An 8,046-nucleotide genomic window follows, 5' to 3' on the forward strand; every position below is an offset into this window, starting at 1 on the left:
GAAGCTGTCCAGAGCCTCTGCAACATGGGTTTGATTTCCGACTGGACAGGGGGATTCCCTCACAGCGTGGCAGACCTCTCCTGTCACACCCGCTACTCCCCTCAGCAGTGTATTTCAGTCAGTCTCCCTGTTCTGCTCCCCTCTCTGTCTCTGGTGAATTCTCTCACCCTCCTGCGCCTCTGGCCTGTACCCCAGTTCTTGTATAAATAAATAAATCTTAAAAAAAAAACCTGCTATTTTTTTAAAAAAATGGGCCTAATTACTGATAACTAACCCTAGATTTGTTTGTTTGTTTGTTTGCTTATTATTTAGTTTGAAGCAGCTATAGGCCTACCCATGGACTTAGCAAGAACAGCTCAGTAGCTGCTAGTTTCTGTGATGTTCATGTTTTTTGCTTATTTTATGACATGTTGATATAAAAAAGAATTTGTTGACAGTGAAAAAAGGATTTTGTATAAGTATTCAATCTTCTCTCTATGGAATAAACCACATCCCAAATTGCTTAGGAGATTGCCTGAGTTTCAGCAATCTTCTAAAGCTAACTCAGTCATACGGGTGTGCATAGAGACTTACTGAATTTTAGTGGTGGAGGCTTGCTTACAGATTCAGTAGACTCATGAATCATCATTTGGTCAACTAGACATCAAGTAAGGCTTTTCCTAGCTAAAATTGTTCTGATGGAGAATGGTGGCATCTGCCAGGCACCTTTAGCAAATTCCTCTTCCCTGTAACTCTTTCTTTCAAAATGTGTATTATGTAAGTACTTCCTCCTCTATACATAGCTGTTGCCTCTGGCACTTTCAGATTCTTGATACTATACCCCCTCCCTAGAAATGAGGATTTAAGATGACCTCCAAACTGACTCTCTATGCTTTACTTGCTCAGATTCCATTTATTTAGTATTTGGTCCCTGAGCACTTCCTTCACAATAACATTACTATCATCAACCACTCATTATAAATCTGTGCAATTTTCCTGACTTTGTGAGCCACAATAGGAAAGGATATTATATGAGGAACCTGTTGGAAGAGCTGGGAAAGGAAAGCAAGAGTGTGGAGTATACAGAGCCACAGTGCTTATGCCGCTGACTTTTCTCTGAGGCCAGATTAAAAGCTCCTGAGAGAGGGACTGTATGAATGTTTTAGTAAGAAACTCTGGAATTAAATGTCAAGTCAAAACACTACAATTTCTAAAATGGCTTGATCTGTGGAGGCCACCGAAGCCAACGAGGATTTTATGTTCCTTCTTGATTGGGTAGTGCCTCCCTCCAAGGCAAAAACTTTCATTTGAAATTATTGCTGATAGAAAATCAGACCAAGAGAAATCTTGAGATAAAGAGACACATATCCTTTTGGTTCCAGTTTCTATGCTGCCCACTGTTTTTCCATGAAAGTGAAGAAAAAGCTCGTCATGGCTCTTGATGGCACGTTCTATTACTGTTATCTGCTATAAGCAGGAAATATAAATGTGACCATAAGCTCTACTGAAGACAATCCTGTGGTTACAAATTTTCAGAAAAGACTTCTTTACTCTTGACTCTTCAAACAGGGTCCAGGTCGAGAGGCAGCTTTTGTATTTTCTTTTACCTAAGGCTTCTGTCGCTTCTCATCAATCTTATATGTAGGATGTGGCCCTTCAAGGTCTGTACATCTATGTGGGTCTCTGTTCTAGCTTTAAATCCCACAAACATCCCTTGCCTTGCATCTTCTCATAGTTTTCTAATAATGCTCCCCCCCTCTCCACTAGGATAGAAAAATAAGTACCTTCCCCAGGATTGGCCCCTTTGGATTTCTTTACTCTCTGGAGAGCTCATTTGTACATTTACAAAACATATTGGTTATCTTTTATCCAACACTTGTGAGTGATGATGTGTTCAGATGATCTAGACATATTGCTAAATTGAGGTCAGAGACTTTGACTTTAAAATCAAGTTTTATCATTAACATTTAACACACATACCAGAATTGATCATAAGTTGTTTTCACCAAGTGAACATGCTGTGTGTCTGTCATCCATGTAAACAGTAGAACCCCAGAAGGACATTACACTCTGGCTTTCCAGACACTGCCCAACAGATTTCCAGAGTGGCGGTACCAATTTAGCTCTTCTCAGCAGTGCCTGAGAGTGCACAGTACTTGTACAGTCTTGCCAACTATTTCTGTACTGATAGAAACAATAGAAGCTAGAAATTAATGGGATGAAAATCCAGCTATATAATCCTTAATATTAATAGACTAAAGACAAAAAATCATGTTTGTATCAATTGATGCAGGAAAAAAAGGCAATTGGAAATATTTAACATTATTCATGATTAAAAACTCTCAGAAAAATAAGAGAGAAAATTCCTTAACTTGATAAAGAGCATCTATTTAAAAACCTAGTAATTAGCATTATACTTAATAGTTAACAGACTTAATATTTAAGTCAAGGACCAAAAATGAAAGTTTTGCCTCTCTTATTCACTGTAGTGTTGCAAGTTCTATCCAGTGCAATAAGGCAAATAATGGAAGTAAAAAGCATCCAGATTACACAGGAAGAAATAAAACTGCCTGTTATTACAGATGATATCATTTACTCTGTAGAAAATCCCAACAAAATCTATTAAAAAAAGCTCCCAGACCTAATAAGTAAATTAAGAAAGGTCACAAACTATTAAGATAAACACACAAAACTCAATTATATATTTTTTATTTTTTAATTTATTTATTTTTTTAAAGATTTATTTATTTATGCATACAAGAACTGGGGTGTAGACCAGTGATGTGGGGAGTGAGAGGATTCACCAGAGACAGAGTGGGGAGCAGAACAGGGAGACTGACTGAAATACACTGCTAAGGGGAGCAGTGGGCGAGTCGGGAAAGGTCTGCTGCACCATGTGGGTAGTTCCCTGGTCAGCCAGGGATCAAAGTCATGCTGCAGACGCTGCGGATAGCTTCATAGTGCTGTGCTTAACCCCTTGCACCACCAGGGAGGCCCTCAATAATATTTTTATATACTATCAATTAAAATATGGTAACTGAATTAAAAAATATAATATATAATACCATCTAAAATTACTCAAAAAATCAAATACATAGAGGTAAATCTAACAAAATATCTATAGGACTGGTATGCTGAAAACTACAAGCGCTAATAAAAGAATTCAAATACAATCTAAATACAATAGTAAGACCATGAGTTGACTCAACATAGTTAGATATCAGTTCTCTCTGATTGATATATATATACACAATTCTTGTCAAAATCCCAGCAATATTGTTTGTAAATATAGATAAGATGATTGTATAACTTATATAAAGAGGTGAGAAACCAAAGCTAAAGCAATTTTGAAAAAATAGAATAAAAATAGAATAAAGTAGAAGGAATCAATTTTAACTTTTGTCCTATGGCTATAATAATCAACACTCATAGAAACAGGTCATTGCAACGGAATAGACATCTTGTAAAGAGACCCTAAAAATATGCCAAACTTTTTTGACAAAGATATAAATGCAATCCGATGGAGGAAAGATTGCTTTTCTGTATAAGACCCTGTTAAAAAAAAAGAGAAGACAAACTAAAGAAAAAGTTTCTGCAAATTGCATATCTGACAAAGCATTAGTACTTAAAGTATACAAAGAATTCTTAAAACTGGGCCTCCCCCGTGGCGCAGCGGGTTGAGCGCAGTGCTATGAAGCTGTCTGCAGCCTCTGTAGTGAGGGTTTGATTCCCGGCCAGCCAAGGAGATTCCCACATGGTGTGGCAGACCTCTCCTGTCTTGCCTGCTTCTCCCCTCAGCATTGTTTTCGGTCCTTCTGGATATTCTGCTCCCTGCTCTGTCTCTGGTGACTTCTCTCACCCTCCCGCATCTCTGGCCTGTATCCCAGTTCTTGTATAAAATAAATAAATCTTTAAAAAAAGAATTCTTAAAACTCAAAAGTACAAAACCAAACGGAATTAGGAAAAAGACAAAATTATGAACATATGCTTCACTAAAGAAGATAAACAGATGGCAAGTGAACACACCAAAAGATATTCGATATAATTATTATAAAATGCAAATTAAAACACTAGATATCTCTACATCTATCAGAATGGTTAAAATAAAAAATAGCACACCACCAAATGCTGGTAAAAACTGGGAGAAACTAGATCACTCATACTTTGCCCATGGCAGTGTGAAGTGGACGGCTACTCTGGAAAACAGTATGGCCATTTCTTAAACAACTAAATATGCAACTACCCTACAACCCAATAATTCTACTTCTGAGCACTTATTGCAGAGAAATGAAAACTTATGATCGCACACATAAATGTTGATAGCTGCTAGGTGCTCCTTCAATGGGTATACTATAGTTTTGCAGTGTGCTATCATTGGAGGAAACTGGATAAAATATATGCAGAGTCCCTCTGTATTTTTTCTTGCAAAAACATGTGAATCAATAATTACCTAAAAATAAAAATATATAAATAATAAAGAGCAAAATTAAGCAGTAAAAAAAAAACAATTGAATCAAGTTTGGGAAAATCTGAATGAGAAAGAAAGCCAGATATAATAAATGAGGGAGCTAAGAAGGACTGTGACCCTGGTTGGGAGGAAAAATCAAGGAAGATTTCACAGAATTCACCACATTCACCACAGATTGAGCCTTGGAGAATATCAGGTTTTATAGGAAAACTTTTTTGTTGTGAAGAACTGTCAAAAGTTATGGCATGGTATCTCAAGGTATGGTGAGCAGTCTGCAACCCAGATCAAGGAGAACCTTCAGTGACATTAAGGGATGGGTTTCAAATGCTAAGTGCTAAGTTATAAATGTAATTGATGCTGCCAGCAGGGAAGCACAGTTTATTCTCTTGACACACAGCTTCAGGAGCAGAGAGAACTTCGAGCAGCTACTGGCCATTCTGATAAGCCAAATCAGCCTGGCAGTACGCAGTCAGGGTTCCTGGACCCCAGCATCACTCAGGCTTTCACAGCAGTGAGTAAAATGATCTCATCTTGGTTTCAGTAATAGGCCTGGTGGTTGTCCCGCACCTGCATTTCAGAGGAGAGAATCAGAAATAAAGGGGATAGAAAATGATGAGGTCCTCCACTGGGGAAATGGAAAATGGACTAGAAAAGATTAGACAGATAATAAAGACATGTCAGAGACCTTGAAGCATCCAGGTTGGGACGACAATCTGAGCTGATTCTGAAATTACTAGTGTAACATAGAGGTATCACAGCTCAGGATGTCCAATTCTGAGGGAGGAACACAGGAAGATAAACAGATCGACAGGGAAGGGAAGTGATGTAATTGGTTTGAGATAGGTTAGGGGGTACAGGAGATGTCCAGGAGCTCTATAGATTGATTAGAAAGTTGATTGTATGGCTCAGGAGAGAGAATCAACATGAAGATGTGACATCATAGTCACACTCATCACACAGTTAGAAGGTTCAAAAACAGAACATGAGAAAATCTGCACATTCGGGCCAGGGAACATGTTAGAAGAGAGGGGACCAGAAATGCAGGAAAAAGTCTTAGAAGACAAAGCTCTGAAATCCAGGGCAGGGAATGCCACAGAGAAGACATATAGGAAAGCCCAGAACAGCAAAGAAATCCTGCAGAAACAGACTTGAGAGAAGGGCATGAAATTGGACACTCAGGTGAACAGACACAGCACAAGAGCACCTGAACGGAGCATGGCGGGGTGCGAAGTGAGCACAGTAGGGATAAGGCAGGGAACATGTCATGTGTTGGCAGATCCCATTAGCCTTTTATTTTCCAATATAATTTGTAATGTTATGATCGAAGTAATTTTCTTGTACCTGGTGAATTGTTCTCCAGTATCCCCTTCAACATAGATGTTTGTTAAGAAACCAGAACTAAGCAGAACTAGCAGAGCCACAAGACATAACTGAGCAGCAAGAAAGCCTTTAACGAGTTGGTTGGTTTTAATTCAAATCATTTTACATCTGTTTTGTTTAAATACTGTTTCTGTTCTTGAAAAGCAAATATTAGTGGGTAGATAGAAATTTACATTTTAGCTTTGAACTTTTTTAGATTTCAGAACTAGATTATAAAAGGTGGGTGTGAATTTTAAGAATTTATATTCTTTTCAATAGTTGTTTAAGCTCTCCCACTCAGTTCTGATTTTAGTGAGTCTCATGGTAAAAGGCTTTTGTTTCACAACCTCAGGGAATACCTTGCAAGAATATGAGATTTTAGAGGCTGAAACTAACCTGGTAGAAATTCAAATCCATCTTTTATCTTTTAGATAAAAGCCTTTGAAATCCTTTTAGTGTGAAGGTATCAGCAGACTTGATTCTCCTATAACCTCATTACTAACCTAAGGATTATTCAAAATTCATAGGGAGCAGTGCTCTGTGGCTGCAACTCCTTTTTATCAATTCTACAGTCCAGTGATAAGCTGTATGTGGTCCTCCTAGTTCTGCTAGGGTAATTATTGCCCCCAGCCCCCTTGGAGATCACAATACAAATTCAAGGCTTTCGTAAGTTGTGCAATAAAGATGCCTGTCCAATTTCACCTGTATATTTGCAAACTTATTTAAGCGTAGAAACTTTTCCTGTATTAACATTTCATACTTTGCCTGGGGGTTTTGTGAGATAAGAAGTGGAATGGAGGGCCTCCCTGGTGGTGCAAGGGGTTAAGACACAACCTATGAAGCTATCCACAACCTCTGCAGCACGAGTTCGATCCCCGGCCAGGGAGCAACCCATATGGCACAGCAGACCTCTCAGGACTCGCCTGCTGCTCCCCTCAGCAGTGTATTTCAGTCAGTCTGCCTGTTCTGTTCCCCACGCTGTCTCTGGTGAATCCTCTCACCCCCACACCTCTGCCCTGCACCCCCGCTCTTGTATGCATAAATAAATAAATTTTTAAAAAAAGAAGTGGAATGGATACTTTAAGGATTGATACTGTGGATCTTAGGTCTCTGCATTTGGAAGTAATGGGGTGTTCTCAATATATTTTTGTTTTATGGATTGGACTTGGTGAAGAAAAACATTCTTTACCAGTCTTAACCACTAATGGTCCTTCCCATGAATGACAAGAATTGGCTTATTAGTTATGGGCTTTTGCTTGTTTTACTGGAAAAAAAAAGTGTTTATCTGTTGTTGTCTCTACTTCATCAATGAAATAAGCTTCCAATTAATAAGAGAGTTTGTTATGGACATAGAAGTATAAACAAAAAGTAGTTATATCAAGTTCACCAATTGTTATTTTAAAACAAGATTATTCACAACTTGGGGGCACAAATCTAATTTCCAAAACTGAAGCTACATAATGATTTACTTATTCCATAAACGTATGATCTTATCTACTCAGATTTACATTTGGAGCAATAAAATATCTGGCAGCTGCTCCTGATTGTCTGCATGAAGAGGAGACAGGAGATAAGGACATTCCTATTTTTATTGCTTTCTTTAACATCTGAGGTTGGGATGGGGGCAGGAATAGGATACCTATCATGGCCATAAATGTCCGAGTATGATAGTAAAGAAGTAAAGCAGCCTTTTTTTGGGAAATGCAGTAAACCTCTCAGGCTACTCACCCCTGCTAATTAAAACCTGTCACAGGCTTAAAAAAAAAAAAAGATAGAGCTATTACCTCCTCTTCATCAGGAAAAAAAAAAAAATCACTCCAATTTTAAACTATCTTAGGGCTTTAGGAAAATCATTGCTAGGTGCAATCTTAATTTTTCTTGTGAGCTCATGGGTCACCTTATTGATTCCATTTCTCAAACAACTTTCTAGGGTTCCTAGCTAGCTAGAGACTGCTTTGCCCTGATTACAGATGACAATATTTTTGGTCAGGGTACAGTGAGGGGGACAACATTTGGAGAAGGGCATTGATGCAGACAGCCCAGGTATAACCAACAGTAGTGTCAACACTGGAATGGTTGCCACCCTTAGCTGATTCAATCAGAAACCAATTGGGTTCTGTCAGGAGTGGGTGTCCAGGGAGATTATTAAAACCCTTGAATTTTCCCAACTCCCAAATATGTCAAAGGGTTAGTATTAGCTTATTCTTAGGGCCTAAATTTCTTTCACATTCCTCTATGGA

General features: G+C 38.4%; 1 protein-coding gene across 2 annotated transcripts in view; it reads left to right on the forward strand.

Annotated features, from left to right (window-relative positions):
• Nucleotides 1–8,046, forward strand: part of LYPD6 (LY6/PLAUR domain containing 6) — a 113,809-nt gene that overhangs the window by 103,338 nt on the left and 2,425 nt on the right. The gene's annotated exons all lie outside the window — the stretch shown is intronic.

Source organism: Talpa occidentalis, unplaced genomic scaffold (assembly GCF_014898055.3).
Source record: "Talpa occidentalis isolate TD23 unplaced genomic scaffold, MPIMG_talOcc4v2.1 talOcc4.3, whole genome shotgun sequence".
Taxonomy (NCBI): Eukaryota; Metazoa; Chordata; class Mammalia; order Eulipotyphla; family Talpidae; genus Talpa; species Talpa occidentalis.